The 18128-nt window shown below is 37.1% G+C and overlaps 1 non-coding gene across 1 annotated transcript; it reads left to right on the forward strand.

Moving 5' to 3' along the window:
• Window positions 1-2396: 2396 nt before the first annotated feature.
• On the forward strand, window positions 2397-2500 carry LOC144457293 (U6 spliceosomal RNA). Its single transcript, XR_013486609.1, has one exon. It is a non-coding gene; the product is annotated as a U6 spliceosomal RNA (small nuclear RNA).
• The last annotated feature ends 15628 nt before the right edge of the window (window positions 2501-18128 follow it).

An 18128-nucleotide genomic window follows, 5' to 3' on the forward strand; every position in this document is an offset into this window, starting at 1 on the left:
AGACAACACAGTAGATAGAGTACTAGGCCTGAAGTCAGGAAAACTAATCTTCCTGAGTTCAAATTCTGTCTCACACAATTACTAGTTGTATGATCCTGGGCAAGTCACTTAACCTTACTTGCCACAGTTTCCTTATCTGTAAAAATGAGCTGGGGAGGAAATAACAAACTACTCCAGTATCCTTGCAAAAGAAAATCCCAAATGGGGTAACAAAGAGTCAGACTCAATTGAAAACAACTGAACAATAAGAGGATAGAAAATATGAACACGAACAAGTAAAACTCATATAAATTGCAAAATAAATGCAAAGTCATTGGTGGAGGGAAGCACCAACAATCCCTTGAAAGAGATGTCTCATGAGTTGAGCCAAGAGGCAGAGGTAACAAGGGAGAGACTTGCAGGTCATGGAGACTGCACCTGATGGCATTGTGGATCTGCTATTTACAGGAGTGAAAAAGTGAACAATCTGATTTTGTGTATCTGGAGATTGTGAAGTTCAGAGAAATTGTTCATAGACTGTTGGGTGGCAGAAGATGTAGTGTCAAGCAACCCAACCATCATATAATGCATAGCCCTGGTAAGTCTTTATTTGCCAGGTGTCTTTGAGGACCAGAAAATCCATATGGCAGGACCCAATAATCAGGGTTTCAGAAATGGGGAGCCAGGATAGCCAACAAATGATAGATTGAGAGTTATACCAGATGGAGGAATGAGAGAGCATGAAGTTCTGTTTCTATTGAATAGCCAGGCTTGTTCTTAGGTTTCCCAGACCTTGAAACTTCCTTTCAAAACTTATGCTATCTAGTGTGGGCCCCATATCTATGCCCTCAGGGGAAGATGGCATGCTTGTTGAATTGGAACTAAAATAAGAGCTCTCTTAATTTGAACTTCTGCCCCTTGAATATAATAGAAATGGGACTGATGTGTTTTACTGGGTGTTGACCCAAATGCCAGCCCAACATAGCTACAGACCAGTCTGTTGACCTTGCATTGATGGAACTTATCACTCCTTTCCCCAGTGGTGGCTCTCCAGGATAGGGGGAGAGTTGCCTGGATTCAATGAATGCATTATTTTTTTTTATCTTGGATATAACAAACCTTACATTATTGGAGATTATTTTCCTCCCTAGGAAAACAGAACTGTCCCCTTCTATAGAGTTCCTAGGCTCAGGGAGCAGCTGGGCTGGACCACTGGCTTCTTGGCCCAGGCTATGCCCAACATGCAAGAACCAAAAGAGCTCTGAGTTCATATGTCCCCATAGTGCCAAGAAGACAGGAAAGCAGGTTCAGGGATATGGGGTCTCAGCCACCCATATCACCACTATAGTACACTTTTTAAAAGTCACCCTAAAGTGTCTTTAGGTTTTTGACAGATCAAAGCTACATTTAAAAGACCAAGAATTGAAACTGACCAAATTGTGGAGATCATATCCTTTTCCCTTACCCTTAACTGTCTTTCTGTTTTGTTACTGTTGTTGTGTTTTGTCTTCGCCCATTGATTCACTTATAAGAAAGAAAGCAAGAGGTGTAAGGATTGAACAGCTGAGGAACTCCAGGCCCAGAGCTACTTTATAGGTTTGGGGTAAATAGTTCTTAAAATATATGCTTTATGGTTGCTTTCAGTATAAGCTCTGGAATTGGAGATTGGATTCAGGAAATACATGCAATGGTCAAGGTGAGGCATGAGCTAGAATGCCAACACCCCCAGAGATTGCAAGCATAATCCTTGGAAGTATAGCTCAAGAAAAGCCAGACTTGAGCTATAGAAGGCAGTGACTATTTAACTAGAAATGTCTCTGTTTTTTATAGAACTTGACTGAGAATCTTTTTGGGAATCAGAAGGGTGGGAAGTCATATAGCCAAGACTCTGAGAATAAAGCATATCATTCAGTCAGGGTAATATAAGGCTTTTTTACTAGCCTGTGACTGGTCAATGTTTTGTTGTTGTTGTTTGTTGTTGTTGTTGTTATTTTCCCTTTTAAAAATATTGATGCTTTCTGTCTTTATTTTTCAAGTATTTTCTAAGCCCCTGTCCAGATCAAATTATCCATTTTGAAAACACAAAACACAATTCAATTGACCAAAACCATAGGGTAATAAAAACCTTCTCTGAAAATGTATACAGTAGTCTATCCCAGCAGTTCTCTACTTCTCTGCCACAAAGACTTGCATCTTACTGTTTCTTCCCCAAGACTTTCATTGTTTTGTCAGTTTCATTGTTTAGTCACATTCAGCTTCCTGTTAGTGACCTTTTCATTTACGTTGTTATAATCATTGTGTCTTATTCTCCTGGTTCTGTTTATTCTGTTCTGCTTCAGTTCATACAAAACCTATATTTTCTGAATTCTTTGTAATTATAATTTCTTGAACAATGATATTCCATAAAATTAAATACTGTGCTCGATTCAGCAGCACCTATATTAAAAGTATAACAATACAAAAATTAACAGGTCCCCTGGGTAAGGAAAACACAAATTCATAACACATTCCATATTATTTTATAAAAAGAGTTACAATAAAAAGTCGTATGTCATATTTTTAGCTTTTCTCCAATCTATGGACACTCATTTTGTTTCCAATGCTTTCTTGTCAACAAGAGTTTTGTTATAAACATTTCACTATATGTTGCAAATTGTGTTTATGTTTCAAATTGCTTAAGATGTGTGTGTGTGTGTGTGTGTGTGTGTGTGTGTGGTGTGTGCGTGTGTATGCCTGTTACTTGGATTTCTAGGTCAAAAGGTAGAGAAAATTTATTTAAATTCCCAGTTGAAATTTGGAATGGTTGGACCACCTCAAACCTACACCAACAGTACATCGGTATGCTTTTTTTTCTAAAAATTTCTCCAATATTGTCTACTCTCATATTTTTCATCTTTTTCTAGTTTATATGTACTGAGGTGAAATCTCAGAGCTGATTTAATGTGAATTTCTCTTACCAGTAGTGATTTGTAGCAGTTTACACATGATCACATAGTTTCAAATCTGCTTTTGAAAATTGTTCATATATTATGAACACTTATCTATTGGTAATATATGTTTGTGCAAATTCCTTATTTTGGGCATCAGACTTTATAAATAGTAAGTTATTTTTAAATCCTATTGTATATATTCTCCTGTGATTTTATCTTAGTAAATTATTGCAAATTATTGTTAATTTTATGAACTGAAAACAATCTATTTTATGTTTTCAGATCTATGTCCTTGTTTAGTTAAAAATTTTCCCCCAGCCATGGTCAATAAAGATACTTGATCTCATTCTCTTCTAATTTTCTTTTTATGATATGACCTTTTAAATTGTGGTCGTATAGCCATTTTTGAGACTAGTATAGTTAAATGGCAAAGTGGATAAATTGCTGGGCTTGGGGTGAGGTAAATCTGAGATGAAATTCTACCTTAAGACACTTAGCTTTGTGAACCTGGGCAAGTCTCTGAACCTCTCAACCTCGAATTCCTTGTTTGTACAATGGGAGTGAAATTGCAGTATCATACAGTTATTGTAAGAATAGAAAGAGTGCTGTTCAATTGTTGGCAATTATTATCAATATTATTATTATTAACTATATAATATTCTAATACTAATTTCTGTCAAATGGATTAAAAGTTTTCCCTATTGTGAATGATTTGCTTGAGCTCTCCCCCAAATCCCTCCAAATACCTGTAAAACAGGACTCTAAACAAATTCTAAAGCAGCAGAACCCACAAAAGACAGAGTGAAACAAATTTCCAGCCCAAGACAACCTGAATGGTTCATCAGAAAGGTCTATTGGGCAGGCAGGGAGAGGAACGCAGTTCTGCGTGGGCACGCAGGCAAAGACTAGGCCTTAGTGAACCTGGAGCAGGCCTCAGAGGACTGAATCATGGGCAACTGTGGCAGTTTCCAGACTTCTCAACCCACAAATGCCAAAGACAACTCAGAAGGTCAATAGGAAGAGTCTGTGATTGTAGTGAGAGAAAGAAGCTCAGAACCAGCCCCAGGCCCTGAGCTTGGCCCCAGGGCAACGATTGCCTCCAGAGCTTCCCACCCACAGACCAAAGTGGAATTGAATGGCTAATTAGAGGGAGATTTCAGGGATCTCTTTGCCAGTGCTGAGGCAAGAATCTCTTGCTTTGCCTTTGCTTCGATCTGGGTCACAGTTCTGGGTGGCTATCCTGGGGCGGGGAGGAGTGCTGGCATGGTGGAACTTGTAGGGGTGATACAGAAAAAATCCTCCTCACAGTTCCAAGGCAGAAAAGAGTGCTTATGGTTACTCATAGACCAGAGCACAGGCCAGGAAAGGAGTAAATACTTCGCCTTTCATCATAATGCCTTGGAAGAACTGAAAATTTACAGGTCCCTAGAAGTATCTCTGAAAATAGCTGCACAAAACCCAGGAAGCTTGGGACAGTACATTTTCCACACTGGAAGTAGACCCCTAACTTAACAAAGAATTTAAAACTCGAGTAATTAGCTGGGATCGTGAGCAAACAAAGACACAAAAAAAGTCAGACCATAGAATCTTTCTTTGGTAACAAAGAAGATCAAAACATATAAACAGAAGAAGAAAACAAAGTCAAAGCTCCTATACCCAAAGACTCCAAGAAAAATATGAATCAGTCCCAGGCCATGCAAGAGCTCAAAAAGGATTTTGAGAAATAAGTAAGAGAAGTAAAAGAAAAACTGGGAAGTGAAATGAGAGCGATGCAATAAAATCATGAAAAACAAGTCAACAGCTTGCTAAAGGAGACCCAAAAAAATACTGAAGAAAATAACACCTTAAAAAATTTCCTAGCCCAAATGGCAAAAGAGGTCCAAAAAGTCAATGAGGAGAAGTGTGCCTTAAAAAGCAAAATTGGCCAAATGGAAAAGAAAGTCCAAAAACTTACTGAAGAAAAATACTTCCTTAAAAATTAGAATAGAGAAGTTGGAAGCTAGTGACTTTATGAGAAATCAAGACACTGTAAAATAAATCCAAAAGAATGAAAAAAATAGAAGAGAATATTAAATATCTCATTAGAAAAACAATGGGCCTGGGGAAAAGGTACAGGAGAGATAATGTACAAATTACTGGACTACTTGAAAGCCATTATAAAAAGAAAAAAAAAAGATCTTAGATTCATCTTTCAAGAAATTATCAAAGAAAATTGTCCTGATATTTTAGAACCAGAGGGCAAAATAGAAATTGAAAGAATCCACCAATCACCTCCTAAAAGTGATCCCCAAAGGAAAACTCCTAGGAATATTGTAGGCAAATTCCAGAGTTCCCAGGTCCAGAAGAAAATATTGCAAGCAGCCAGAAAGAAACAATTCAAGTATTGTGGAAACATGGCCAGGTTAGCACAACATTTAACAGCTTCTACATAAAGGCACCGCAGGCATGGAATGTAATATTCTAGGTGGCCAAGGAGATGGGATTACCAAGAATCACCTACCCAGCAAAACTGAGTATAATCCTGCAGGGGGAAAAATGGAAATTCAGTTAAATAGAGGACTTTCAAGCATTCTTGATGAAAAGACCAGAGCTGAATGGAAAATCTGAATTTCAAATAAATACAAGACTCAAGTGAAACGTGAAGAGGTAAACAGGAAAGAGAAATCATAAGAGACTTATTAAGATTGAACTGTTTACATTCCTGCATGGAAAGATGACATTTCTAACTCATGAGATCTTTGTCAGTATTAGGGTATTTGGAGGGAAAAAAATTATATGTATGGATAGATAGATAGACAGACAGACAGACAGACAGACAGACAGAGAGAGAGAGAGAGAGATAGATAGATAGATAGATAGATAGATAGATAGATAGATAGATAGATAGATAGATAGACAGGGTGAGTTGAAAATAAAGGGGTAATATCTGGAGAATAAAATTAAGGGGTAAGAGAGGATTATACTGGGAGAAGGAGAAAGGGAGAGGTAGAATGGGGTGAATTATCTCATATAAAAAAACAAGAAAAGGCTTTTACAGTGGAGGGGAAATGGGGAAACGGGAGAAGGTGAGAGGAAATAAGTGAATCTTATTTTCATTGGATTTGGCTTAAGGAGGGAATACCATACACACTCATTTGGATGTGGAAAGCTATTTTACCCTATAGGAAAATTGGTGGGGGAGAAGAGGACAAGAGAGCAGGGTAATGATAGAGGGGAGGGCAGATTGGGGGAGGGGGTAATCAGAAGCAAACAGTACTGAGGGGGGACAGGGTCAAAAGAGAGAATAGAATAAATGGGGGGCTGGATAGGATGAAGGGAAATATAGTAAGTTTTTCACACCATGACTACTATGGAAGTGTTTTGCATGACTACACATGAATGACCTGTATCGAGTTGCTTGCCTTTTCTGTAAGGGTGGGTGGAGAGGGAGGAAGGGAGAAAATTTGGAACCGAAAGTTTTAAAAATAAATGTTAAAAAAATTCTTCCCACATGCAACTGGGAAATAAGAAATACAAGATGTTGGTTATAGAAATCTATCCTGCCCTAAAGGAAAACTGAAGGGGAAGGGGATAAGAGAAGGGGGGGGAGAGATAGAAGAGAGGGCCGATTAGAAGAAGGGGTACTTAGAATGTATGCCATCTTAGGCTGAGGGAGGGAAGAGATGGGGAAAAAATTTGGAACTAGAAATCTTGTGGAAATTTTTAATAATAATATATGTATTCATATATATATGATAAATGAAAGATAAAAAATTTAAAAATTAATGTTAAAAAAACAAAGTCTTCTAGATATTTGCAATCCTTTTAAAGATACCAGAGAACCCTAAGTGAGATGTAAAACACCTGACCTTCAGGCAATGAGGGCCTAGGTAGCTACTTTTATATGAGCATAGTAAAACAAAATTAGTCTGTATATTTCAAATGTCAAAGAAAGTATGTCCAATTCTGCCCTTTGACTTCATCACCCTTTGTCAAAAGGTAGGTAGCAGGCTTCCTCATCTGTCCTCTGGAGCCATGGTTGATTTGCATTGATGAGAGTTTTTGAGACTTTCAAAGTTGTTTTCTTTAAATTCTGTTACTGACTAAAATGTTTTCCTGGGTTCTGTTCACTTCATTCTTCATCAGTTCATGGAAGCCTTCCCAGGTTTCTCTGAAAGTGTCCATGATTTCTTGTGGAACAATAATATTCCTTTGCCTTCATGTACCACAATTTGTTCAGCATGACCCCTCTTTTTTTTTTTTTTGGTTCTTCAGGAATACAAAAAGAGAGCTACTTATAGGTTCTTTCTGTGATCTCTTTTGGATATGGACTTAGTAATGGTATTAATAGGTCAAAGGGTACACAGAATTTAATAACGTTTTAGGCATAGTTCCAAATATCTTTCCAGAATGGCTGGGCCAGTTTGTAGCTCTACCACCACTGTACCTGTCATCCTGCAGCCACTGTAACAAAAATTGTCATTTTATTTTCTGTAATCTTTAAAATCTGCTACATGTGAGGTAAAACTTGAAAACTGCTTTAATTTGCATTTCTCTTATTCTCAGTGATTTGAAGGGCAGGACCTGTTTTTGAAGAAGTCATATGTTTCTTTGTCATCACCATTTCCTTTGAATCCTGACACTGGCTGGCTATGTGATGGTGGACTAGTCACTTGACCTTTCTGAGCATGTCTCCTCACTTTAAAAATAATGATACTACCTACCTCACCATGGTATCAAGGGGGGAAAAACCTTAAAGTTCCATGGAACAAGAACCCAGGAAGAGAAGATGTGGATATATTTCAATACATACTCTGGGAAGGAGTATAACATCATAGAAATGAAATCTCAGATTCACATGTGTACTTGTTGCACATGTGGACACATGAAGTGCTACATCCATATACTCCCCTGCCAGCAGAATATAAGCTGTTGATGTTAGGAATATATTTACCAACCTTTAGCACAGAAAAGGAGGGACTTGCTCCCAGTAGGCACTTGATAAATGCTTGTTGAACAGAAGTATATCCCACACAGCATCTGGAACAATGCTAGACACATAATAGAAACTCACTAAATATTTGTTGAATAAATTAAATAATATTTTGTTTTAGGAGGATAGATTTAGGTTTGGAAGTTAAGAAACTACTAAATCCAACCCCCTCATTTCACCAGAGACAAGAAAAAGAAACTCAGGCCCAGAAAGATCAATTGGCTAGGCCAAATAAGTGACAGAGTCAGGATTTGAACTCAGGTAATCTGATTCTGGAGTCAGTGATCCTTCCATTGTACTACCTCTTTTTTTACTTAACTGTTTGCTCCCAGTATCTTTTATCTTGAGGACAAGACTGATGGGTTATACCACATTTCTTTTCCTCAAACATGCCACACCATTTCCTAACTCCACATATTTCCCCTGGCTGCTGCTTGCAACACTCTCCTTCCTCATCATCACCTACTGGCTTCTCTGGCTTCTTTCAAGTCTCAATTAAAGTCTCACTTTCTGCCAGAAGCCTTTCTCAGTCTTCCTTAATCTTTGCCCCTTCTTAGCTCTTTTTGTGGTGTCTAAGAATTGTAAATCAAAGGAATGCCCTTCAGCTGGGGGATGGCTGAACAAGTTGTGGTATATGATTGTGATGGAGTGTTGTTGTGCTATAGGAAATGACAAGCAAGATGATTTTAGAGAAATCTGGAGAGACTTCCATGTACTGATGCAGCATGAGGTGAAGAGAACCAGGAGAATGTTGTATGCAGTAACAGCAATATTGTCTGATGTAAAACTGTGAATGACGTAGCTATTCTCAGCAATATCCAAGACAATGGACTAATTAGTCCAAGGGACTAATAATGAAGCATACTATAGGCCTCCAGAGAAAAACTTATATTGATTGAATACAGACTGAAGCATGCTATTTTCACTCTCTTTCTTTCATTCTTTTTCTTTATTCAAGTTTTCTTGTACAAAATGACTAATAAGAAATGTTTCACGTTATTGCACATGTATAACCTATATCTGATTTCTTACCATCTCAGGGAAGGGGGAGGGGAGGAAGGGAGGAATAGAATCTGGAACTCAAAACTTTTTAAAAAATGTTAAAAAATTGTTTTAACATGTGATTGGGGAAAAAATAAAATATTTTTTAAAATCCTAAAAAAAAGAAGTTTTCTTTATTGCACTTGTCCAAAAGTCCTTTGACCAGCAATTAATGATCTTGGATTTATCACACACTAGACTATCATTTTTCATCCTTTGTGTCTCTTACCCATTAATTTTGTTCCACTGATGTGCTTTTTTATAATTCAATCAATATTAAATGGTGCTAATTAGGGCTGCTTTTTAATAGAATCTTAATTCTAGTATTGTTATATCTCCTCCATTTGTACATTTTGCATTGTTTTCCTTTAAATTCTAAATCTTTTGTCCTTCCAAGTGAATTTTCTTATTCTGGATAGTTCTAAAAAAGTATCCCCTTGTTAAGTTGACTGGTATAGTACTAAATCTATAAATTAGTTTGTATTGAGTTTTTTTCATTATATTGGCCCAACAATGAGCAGTGAATATCTCTCTAGTTATTTGTCATTCTTTATTCCTATAAAAAGATGGTTTATATCTGTATTAACATCTTATGTGTATCAGTAGTATGATGTTTCAAAAGTTTGAGAGGCATAGTTTCAGGACAATTAATCCTTTTTTAATAACGTTATCATTTTATTAGCAAAATGGTCAGTGACACTCTCAAATGCCGAAGCTAAATCACAGTTGTAGGCTCACAATTTATATGCCCTTGGAAGAGTGAGTATTCCTGAGGGGTGGCAGTCAACTCTGATTGGTTAACCATTAATTAAAGAGAATGAATATTACAATGAGAAGTTCTAATTTAAGGACTAGAGGGTATAACTGATCATACTAACTTCTAAATTGCCCCCAGCCTGGGGAAATCTAGAAAAAGGATCTATATTGCCTAGCTAGATTAAATTCCTTGTAAGGTTAGGTGGGGTAGCAATGCCTAGATTGAGGAAAATGTTATTCCTGTCTTCTATCATCTATCATAGTCCTGTTCTTCAGAGACTGAGCTTCAAACTAAGGGACTTAGAAAAAGGGGGAAATCCAGATCTCCTCAAATCATTGATTATTAATAATATTTTCTCCTTAGGTTTTTCCTTCCTTTTCTTTTTTGATAACCCCTGTGTATGAGTAATTCCCTCTATCAATGCAGATCAATTCATTATCTACAACTTTCAGTCTTAGAAATAGAATTCCACAGGGCATTAAGAAGTTGCAATTTTCCCATGGACACATAATCAGTTATAATTCCTGCTTGAACCTGGATCTTCTTGATTCCTAGGTCAACTCTTTTCATATTACAGCACATTATTTCTTGGTAAGTTAAAACCTAGATATTTTATTCTAGTTATTTTGAATATAAATAGTTTTATTAATTTTTTTCTCTGGCTTTGGTTAGTACCGTCTAAAAATGGTAATCATTTTCATGGATTTTCCTATTCTTCATTGCTAAAGGTATTGTTACATTTTCTCTGCTGATATTCTGGGATTCTCTAAGTATATCATTCTGTCATCTGCAAATAGTATTTTGTTCCCTCTTTGCCTATGGTTACATCTCTGATTTTTTTCTATTTTCTTACTAATATACCTAGCATTTCTAACACTATATCAAATAGAATAGATAAAGAACAGATAGAAAGAATACTACTTTACAGCTAGTTGTAATAGGAAGAGGTATAGCATTTCTCCATTACAATTAGGGCTACTTTATTTTTAAATTGGTCATCTATATTTTGCCCTTCCATGACTATGCTTTTTAGGATTTTTAATTTGAATTAGTAATTTAATATAAATTTAATCAAAGGTTTTTTGTTTCTCTGTCAATTAAATCAATCATGTAGTGTACATATGTGTGTATGCATATATAACTATTTTACTGATTACAATTAATATATAATAATGTATTAATATGCTAATTATTCTTCCCTCCCCAGTGTTGAACCATGAATATATGTATCCATGGTATGGCTCCCACTTACTTGTAGAGATTTACTGATATTTAGTAGTCTCCTTGTTAGGGTTTCATTTATTTTTAATTGCCACAGTATCCATTAGTAAGATTAATCTACAGTTCTCATATTTTGATTTGCTAAAAGAAGAAATTACTTAACTGGGAAGTGAACAGTAGCCATATCATGGTGCATGCATGGAGTTGAGCTGAGCAGAACTGGCCAATTCTGATGCATTTGGCTTAATTCTGAAGGACTTGGACTTTGGAATCACGAACCAGTCCCTTATTAGCCTCTGAGCCAAGAAGAGCCTCACATTTAGAATTTAAATTGGCAGACGACTTCATAACTTCTAGTCTTGCTCTTATCTTATGTCTGGAGGGTGCGGCATAAAATTTTCTATGCTTCTCTGTGGTTTTGTCTGCCTCTTTATGTACCTGTCTCTTTCTTTGTCTCTGTCTCCCTCTCTGTATTTTGCTGCCTCTCTTGCTCTGTATATGTCTTTGTCTCTGTGTCTGTTTCTGGGTGTGGGTATGGGTGTCACTCTCAAGCCCCCTTTTCTTTCTATTTCTTTGTCTTTTTATGATAGTTAGTGAGATGGACTCATACATATGCAGCTTAATCAAGCCCTACTGTCTCTTCTGCTTGTTTTCCTTTCCCTAATCATAGTTGACCAAAGTGCCATCTACAGATGAATATTTTGAACCTGGGGGTAGCATTTTGAGTTTGGGAAGTAGAGAGATGCTGGGTTCCTCAATCAGAGCTGACTAGCAACCAAAAGAGGAATATGTAACTAAACATTATTTTTTGGAGGACACTATCTCAAAAGGATGATGAGCATAAGCCCTATTTATATACCAGAAAGCTTGGACCTTGAGAGAATTGTACAGCCAATGCAGAGCTATGGTGAATGTCAAATGCCTATTCAAAAGTGCCAGTAAATTTTCCATATTTAATGTTTTAAAGTAACAACCTTCCAAGAAAATATATTAGGAGTTACAGATTACTCTTTTTAAGTCTTCAATGCATACATTTTCATCTTTTATATTTTAAGTGTTTGTATGGAAGAAATAAATAATTGCCCTAGACCTGATTTACATTGTACATTGAATACTTCTATATTCTGTTTTGGAGAGGAACTCAATGGAAGCCAAACCTAAGTTTTATTTTCTCTGTGGCTATAGAATGGGAATATAGAAAGTCAAAGACAATAATAATATCATCTCCTTAGAGGAGAGTATCCCCTAGAACTTAACCTGGGACCCATATGAGTCTACAGGCAGGACATCTTGATGGGAAAGTACAAACATCCCTTATACAATAAGTCCCTGATTATATAACACATACATACATACACACATACATACATACATACATACATACATACATACATATATATATACATACTACATAAGCTTACTCCAAGCCTTCACCCTGGCAGATCTAGCTTCTCAGAGCACCACCACAGTTACAGTCAAATTCTCTCAGGGTTCTAAGGGCAACCTTTTTGAGAGGAAATATGTTCTGTCTACTCACCACTCTAGGTCTTGAGTCCTTACCAATATGTTTCTATTTATACAACCAATCATTTACAATGAAATATATCTATATGGTAGATAATATTTATACTGCCAGCCTCTCATAATATTGAAACTTTTAGATTTTAAATATAGCCATTTGCTTAGCAATAATGCAAATTAATAATAATATCATCATGGATATTCATACACATATAATATATACACATATATACAAATGTATACACATGTATAAGCTTTGATACCAAGCCCTTATCAGAGAAAGTTGATACAAAGATTGTTCCCTCATTTGACCACTTCTCTTCTTATCCTAAATGCATTAATATTGTCTGTGCAGAAACATTTCAGCACTTCAGCTTTAAGTCCCCTCTTCTTTTGTAAAACCAGAATTATATATTCCTTCAGATACTTACTTTAATCTTTTTTTTTAAATTCCCATTGGCTCTTTTTCCCTTCTCCTTAATCCCCTCTATTCATTTGATATCCCCCTTCCTTCAGCTTTCCCTTCACCTGGTCCTGGCCTTAATTTTTAAATTTCATTTTTGTGCCCTTTTCCAAAAAAGGATTTTTTCACTCTCTTCACTCTCCATCTTCTCTTTCTCTTACTCTAGACTCTCATCCTCTGATTTATTACTGCTGTAATTATCTAGTTTCTCTCTTTTCTCTATATTGCTCATGATATCAAAGCTTCTAAGGTGTCCATTCTAGGGTCTCCCCTCTAGGGACTTTCTTCCACTGCCTTGTAAGGCATACCCCTTGGATTCTTGTGTTCCATTGTGCCTCATTTCCAGAACAATGCCAATTAACAACAGTGCAACAGCAATAACATTATTATTATTGATTGTAACTAATATTTATATAGAAACTACTATGTGCCAGGCACATAAGCATTTCACAATTATTATCTCATTTGATCCTCACAAAGATCATGGGAGGTAAGTGCTATTATTATTCTCATTTCACAGAGGAGGAAACTGAGGCAAACAGGTTAAATGCTAAGTGATATGTGCAGAGTCACACAGCTAGTGCCTAAGGCCAGATTTGAACTCAGGGCTTCCTGAGTCCCTGCCCTGAATTGTATTCACTGCACCATCCAGCATTGCTCCATGGTAGGGATTCTCCCCTATCATGCCCCAATTATGAGGCCCATCACTGATCTATATATACTCTTTCTTGTTCACCTTTTTTCACCCTAAATTTGCCAGAAAATCTCCTACCTATGTTCATATTCTCCCACTTCTCCAAGTTCCAGTTGCCTCCAGAGGTTCCAAACCCTCCCTTTCCCTGCCCAGGACAAGTAGACTTTTCAAGCACCAAATTCCCCAGACCTCATCCAGGATAAAGTCCTCATCTCCCTTTATTGTCCATCATCTTTTCATCCATCATCCATAGGGACATTTGTCAGTGGAACCCTCTCCGAGCTCCAGAATAAGGCCTCCTTCTGTTCTGTCTCCTTTTTGATCTTTCCCTTCTCTTTCCTACCCACTTCCCCACAGAATCTTCTCTTTCTGAGACCATAGAGGCCATCTGCTGATAGCCCTTGATTTGACACAAGGGCATCATTCACTCCTTTCTTTCCCTCTTCATATCTTGTTCTATTATATACACTCTCATGTTGTAATGTTGTTTTTTACAAAAGAAGTATTGACCTGTAAGCAGGGTGTTGCTCTGCCCATAACCTACTCTCATCTCATGAGCTACTCGTCCACTTCACCTCAGCCACATACAAAAATGGTTCTACCCCCAATCTTGCCATTACTCATAAACATGCCACCTCCATGTTTAAGAATTCTGAAATCGCTTTATACAAACCTGATCAATTTATTAGTGTTTCATCTCTCTCTCTCTCTCTCTCTCTCTCTCTCTCTCTCTTCTCTCTCTCTCTCTCTCTCTCTCTCTCTTTGCCTTACTCTTGATCCTTATCATGACCTTCAATCTTACACTCAGTCTTATACCTAAGCCTTGAATCCCTCTTACCATTTACAGTATTCACTCCCATACTCATGCTATTAAACAAAGATGGAGAAAATCACACAACTGTTCTCACTAGATTTACTACAAACCAATGTTATACAACTGGGCCCTTACTGCCAGTCAATTCCTCCATAACTCCCTTAACAACTCACTACCTCATTCTTCACAGAAGCCCTTCCAAACTTTTTCATTCTTCCTCAAACCTTCTGTTCCTCCTACCCTCTCAGCTGAGAACCTTGCCTCCTATATCGCATAAGGCCACTTGATGTGAGCTCCCTTTTCTCCCCAATTCCCCATCTCCTATCTCAGATGTCTTCTGCCATTATCTCCTTCCACCCTGTCTCATGTGATTAGGTTCACATGAGACATTAGATTCCTCCACTCCAGTTCTAACCCCTTTACTTATTGAAGTGATTCAATTCCATTCCATGTCCTCCAATAGATTGCCTCCTCTGTCACTCTTTTACTTATTTTTACTTCTTTTTATTTCCCACTCTTACTTATTTTTACTCTCTTCCTGTTTACTAGCTCATTCTCAACTGATTTCAAACATTTCCTTGAATCCCTATCTTGAAAAGACCCTCACTTGATCTTTCCATCCCCATCATTGTCCTGTATCTCTTCTGCCCTTTGCATCTAAATTCCTTGAAAAGATCTACAAGAGGTATCTCCACTTTCTCTCCACTCACTCTTTTTAATCCCTTACAAACCAGCTTCCAGCTTTATCATTCCAATGAAATTGCTGCCTCAAAATTTTCTAAGGATCTCTTAGTTGCCAAATTCAGTGACCTTTTTTTAATCTTCATTCTCTTTGACCTCTCTGCAACCTGTGACACTGTTGATCACTCTCTTCTCTCTAGGTTTTGAAGACACCACACTCTCCTGGTTTTTCTCTTATGTATTTGACAACTCCTCTACCTCTTTGGCTGGATCCTTTTCCAGATCATACCTTGTAACCACAGGTGTCTCTCAGAGTTCTGTCCTGGGCCCTCTTCTGTTCTCCTTCTATGCTACTTCACTTGGTGACCTCATCAGCTCCTATGGATTAAATTATCATCTCTACACTGTCCTGTCCTGCCCCAAGATCTCTGCTGATCTCCAATCTTGAATTTCCAACTGCCTCTTGGACATTTCAAACTGAATTTCCAATAGTCATCTTAATCTCAATATGTTCAAAATGAAACTCAAAATTTTTCCACCTTAATCCTCCTCATCTCCTACCTTTCCCTATTACTAAAGACAGCAACACCATTCTCCCATCCCTTGGACTCACAATCTAAGAGTCATCCTGGGTTCCTCATTATTTTGCATCCTCTTTATCCAAGCTATTGGCAAGGCTTGTTGATTTCAACTTTTCAACATCTCTCAGATATGTCTACTTCTCTCTCCTGAAACTGCCACCACTCTGATGCAGGTTCTTGTCATTTCATGCCTAGATTTTTGCAATATTCTGCTGGTGAGTCTGCCTGCCTCAAGTCTCTCTCCACTTCAAATCATCCTCCATTCAGACAGCAAAGTGATTTTCCTCAAGTGCAGGTCTGATCATATGATTTCACCCTTATCAATAAACTCCATGGCTCCTTATTGCCTCTGAGATTGAATAAAATGTTCTTTTTGGCATTCAAAGCCCTTCATAACCATAGCCTCTTGTCATTTTTCCAATCTTCTTATACTTTACTCCTCCACATACTTTTTAATGCAGTGACATTGGCCTTCATGCTATTCCACAAATAAGACTTATAATCTCTTTGTTCCAGGTATTTCCCCTAGCAATCCCCTTGCCTACAGACCTCCCAACTAAAATCCTATCATTTTCTATAAAACTCATCTAACCTTCTTCATTCCAGTGCCTTCTCTCTGTTAGTTATTTCTTATTTATTCCATGTACAGGATTCTTGTAAATATTTGTTTGTTTGTTGTCTCCCTCCATTATACTGTGAATTTCTTGAGAGCAGGAACAGTTTTTGTGTCCTCAGAACTTAATGCAGTGCCTGGCACATAGCAGGCACTTAATACATGTTTGTTGATTGATATTAACAGAGCAGTGTTTAAAGAAACCTTATGTTATATCAGCAAAGCCCATGTCCTTCAGAAAGAAGCCACACACTCCAGCCCAGCAGATGATGAGTTCACTTCATCATGACCAGTACAAGGGGAAAAAAAAAAAACAAACAAAAATAAAAACAAAACCTGTGTTTGTGTTTGTTTTTAGAAAAGAAAACAAATACTACTCATTGTTAGTTCTTATAAATATCAATTAGCTCCATTAATTCTTTGGCATACAAATTTCTCCAAAATACAATGCATTAAGTAAAGGATAGTTGACATTTTTAAGTTTTATTTTGAATTAATTAGAAAACCTGAGGCACAAAAGTATTTTCTAAAATTGCTTTTTAGATGGGGAATAATAATGTTCTAGCTAAAAATTAATGAGAAGTAAATGAAAATAAAATTTAATAATGATATGAAATAAAAGAAAAAGGCAAAGAATATAAATTTTTTTAATACTTTTGGGGGAGAAATGAACATTTCAGGAATGGATACAAAATACATTTACATAATTTTTATAACTGGCTTAGAACTTGCAAATCTTGGTTCACAGGTATACCAAGTTTCACCTTGAAATTGATCCAAAAGGTCAATATGTTTTTGGCTCATTTTGAGTTCAATTAAATTTCTTCCTCTCAGTATACAGCTCCATATATGTGGGTTCCAGGGTCTCCAGATCCTGTATCCAATATTTGAGGTATCTATTAAATATAGGGCAACTTTTATTTCATCTTCTAGAAATTACAGGTAGACAAAAGACCATAAACAACTGTAGAAAATAAATATGGGGAATTTCAATAGCCCAAAATCATTGCAATTCTCTTCCCTCGTCAGTGAGTCCCTCTTTACCACAGGGTCCTATTCACTGCTCACTACACTTATAGGGCCACTATAAGGTTTGGATTCCTCTTAGAAGGAAATTGAACTTGAAACTGCCAACACAGCAAAGCCTTGACATTCTGATAAGCTCTCCTGCCCACAAAACAGTAAACAATGCATCCTGGATTTCAGACTCCTTCCCTTTCACTCCAAAAAATTAGCACCGTCCTATGGTTTAGACTCCTACTGGAAGTGAAACACATTTGGAATTGCTGTGTCACCATCCTGCTTCCCTGGGGACTGTCACTATTCAAATAACTCACTTTAATAGCAGAACTCAAAGACTAGATTCCTTGCTTCTCCATATTGTGAATTTGGTGCCTTACAGAAGTTATTTGTTTGTTTGTTTGTTTCTATCTCAATAAGGCACCCCACTCAGGAAATTCCTTTTCTCTGGTTAGAAGGGTAGATTCCAAAATTCTTGAATTATGTGTAATGCAATCCTCACTGGAAATTCTTATTTCTTTAGCTAGAAAACCACGATGTTGAATCATATTATCTAGGAAATCCTCCCCTCCTCTCATCATGACAGCAGAGACTGAGAATGACATTATCCGGAGCCTCTCATTAAGCTCTTCTATGTGCCACTTCAAAGCTACCATTAATGCCTGTGCTCTCAGGTTCTCTATGGATAAAAGATAGAATGAAAAAAAAAAGATGAAAAGAATTTAAAGCTATCAATCAAGTCCTATGACTAATGTAGGTCCTCCTGAGTCCTAGGCAACCAATTCTTTTGGGGGACAACTATAGTCATTAACACCCATATGTCCAGAGGCACCAGAGGGTA

The sequence above is a fragment of the Phascolarctos cinereus genome, unplaced genomic scaffold, assembly GCF_003287225.1.
Source record: "Phascolarctos cinereus isolate Bilbo 61053 unplaced genomic scaffold, phaCin_HiC Scaffold_4;HRSCAF=312, whole genome shotgun sequence".
Lineage (NCBI taxonomy): Eukaryota > Metazoa > Chordata > Mammalia > Diprotodontia > Phascolarctidae > Phascolarctos > Phascolarctos cinereus.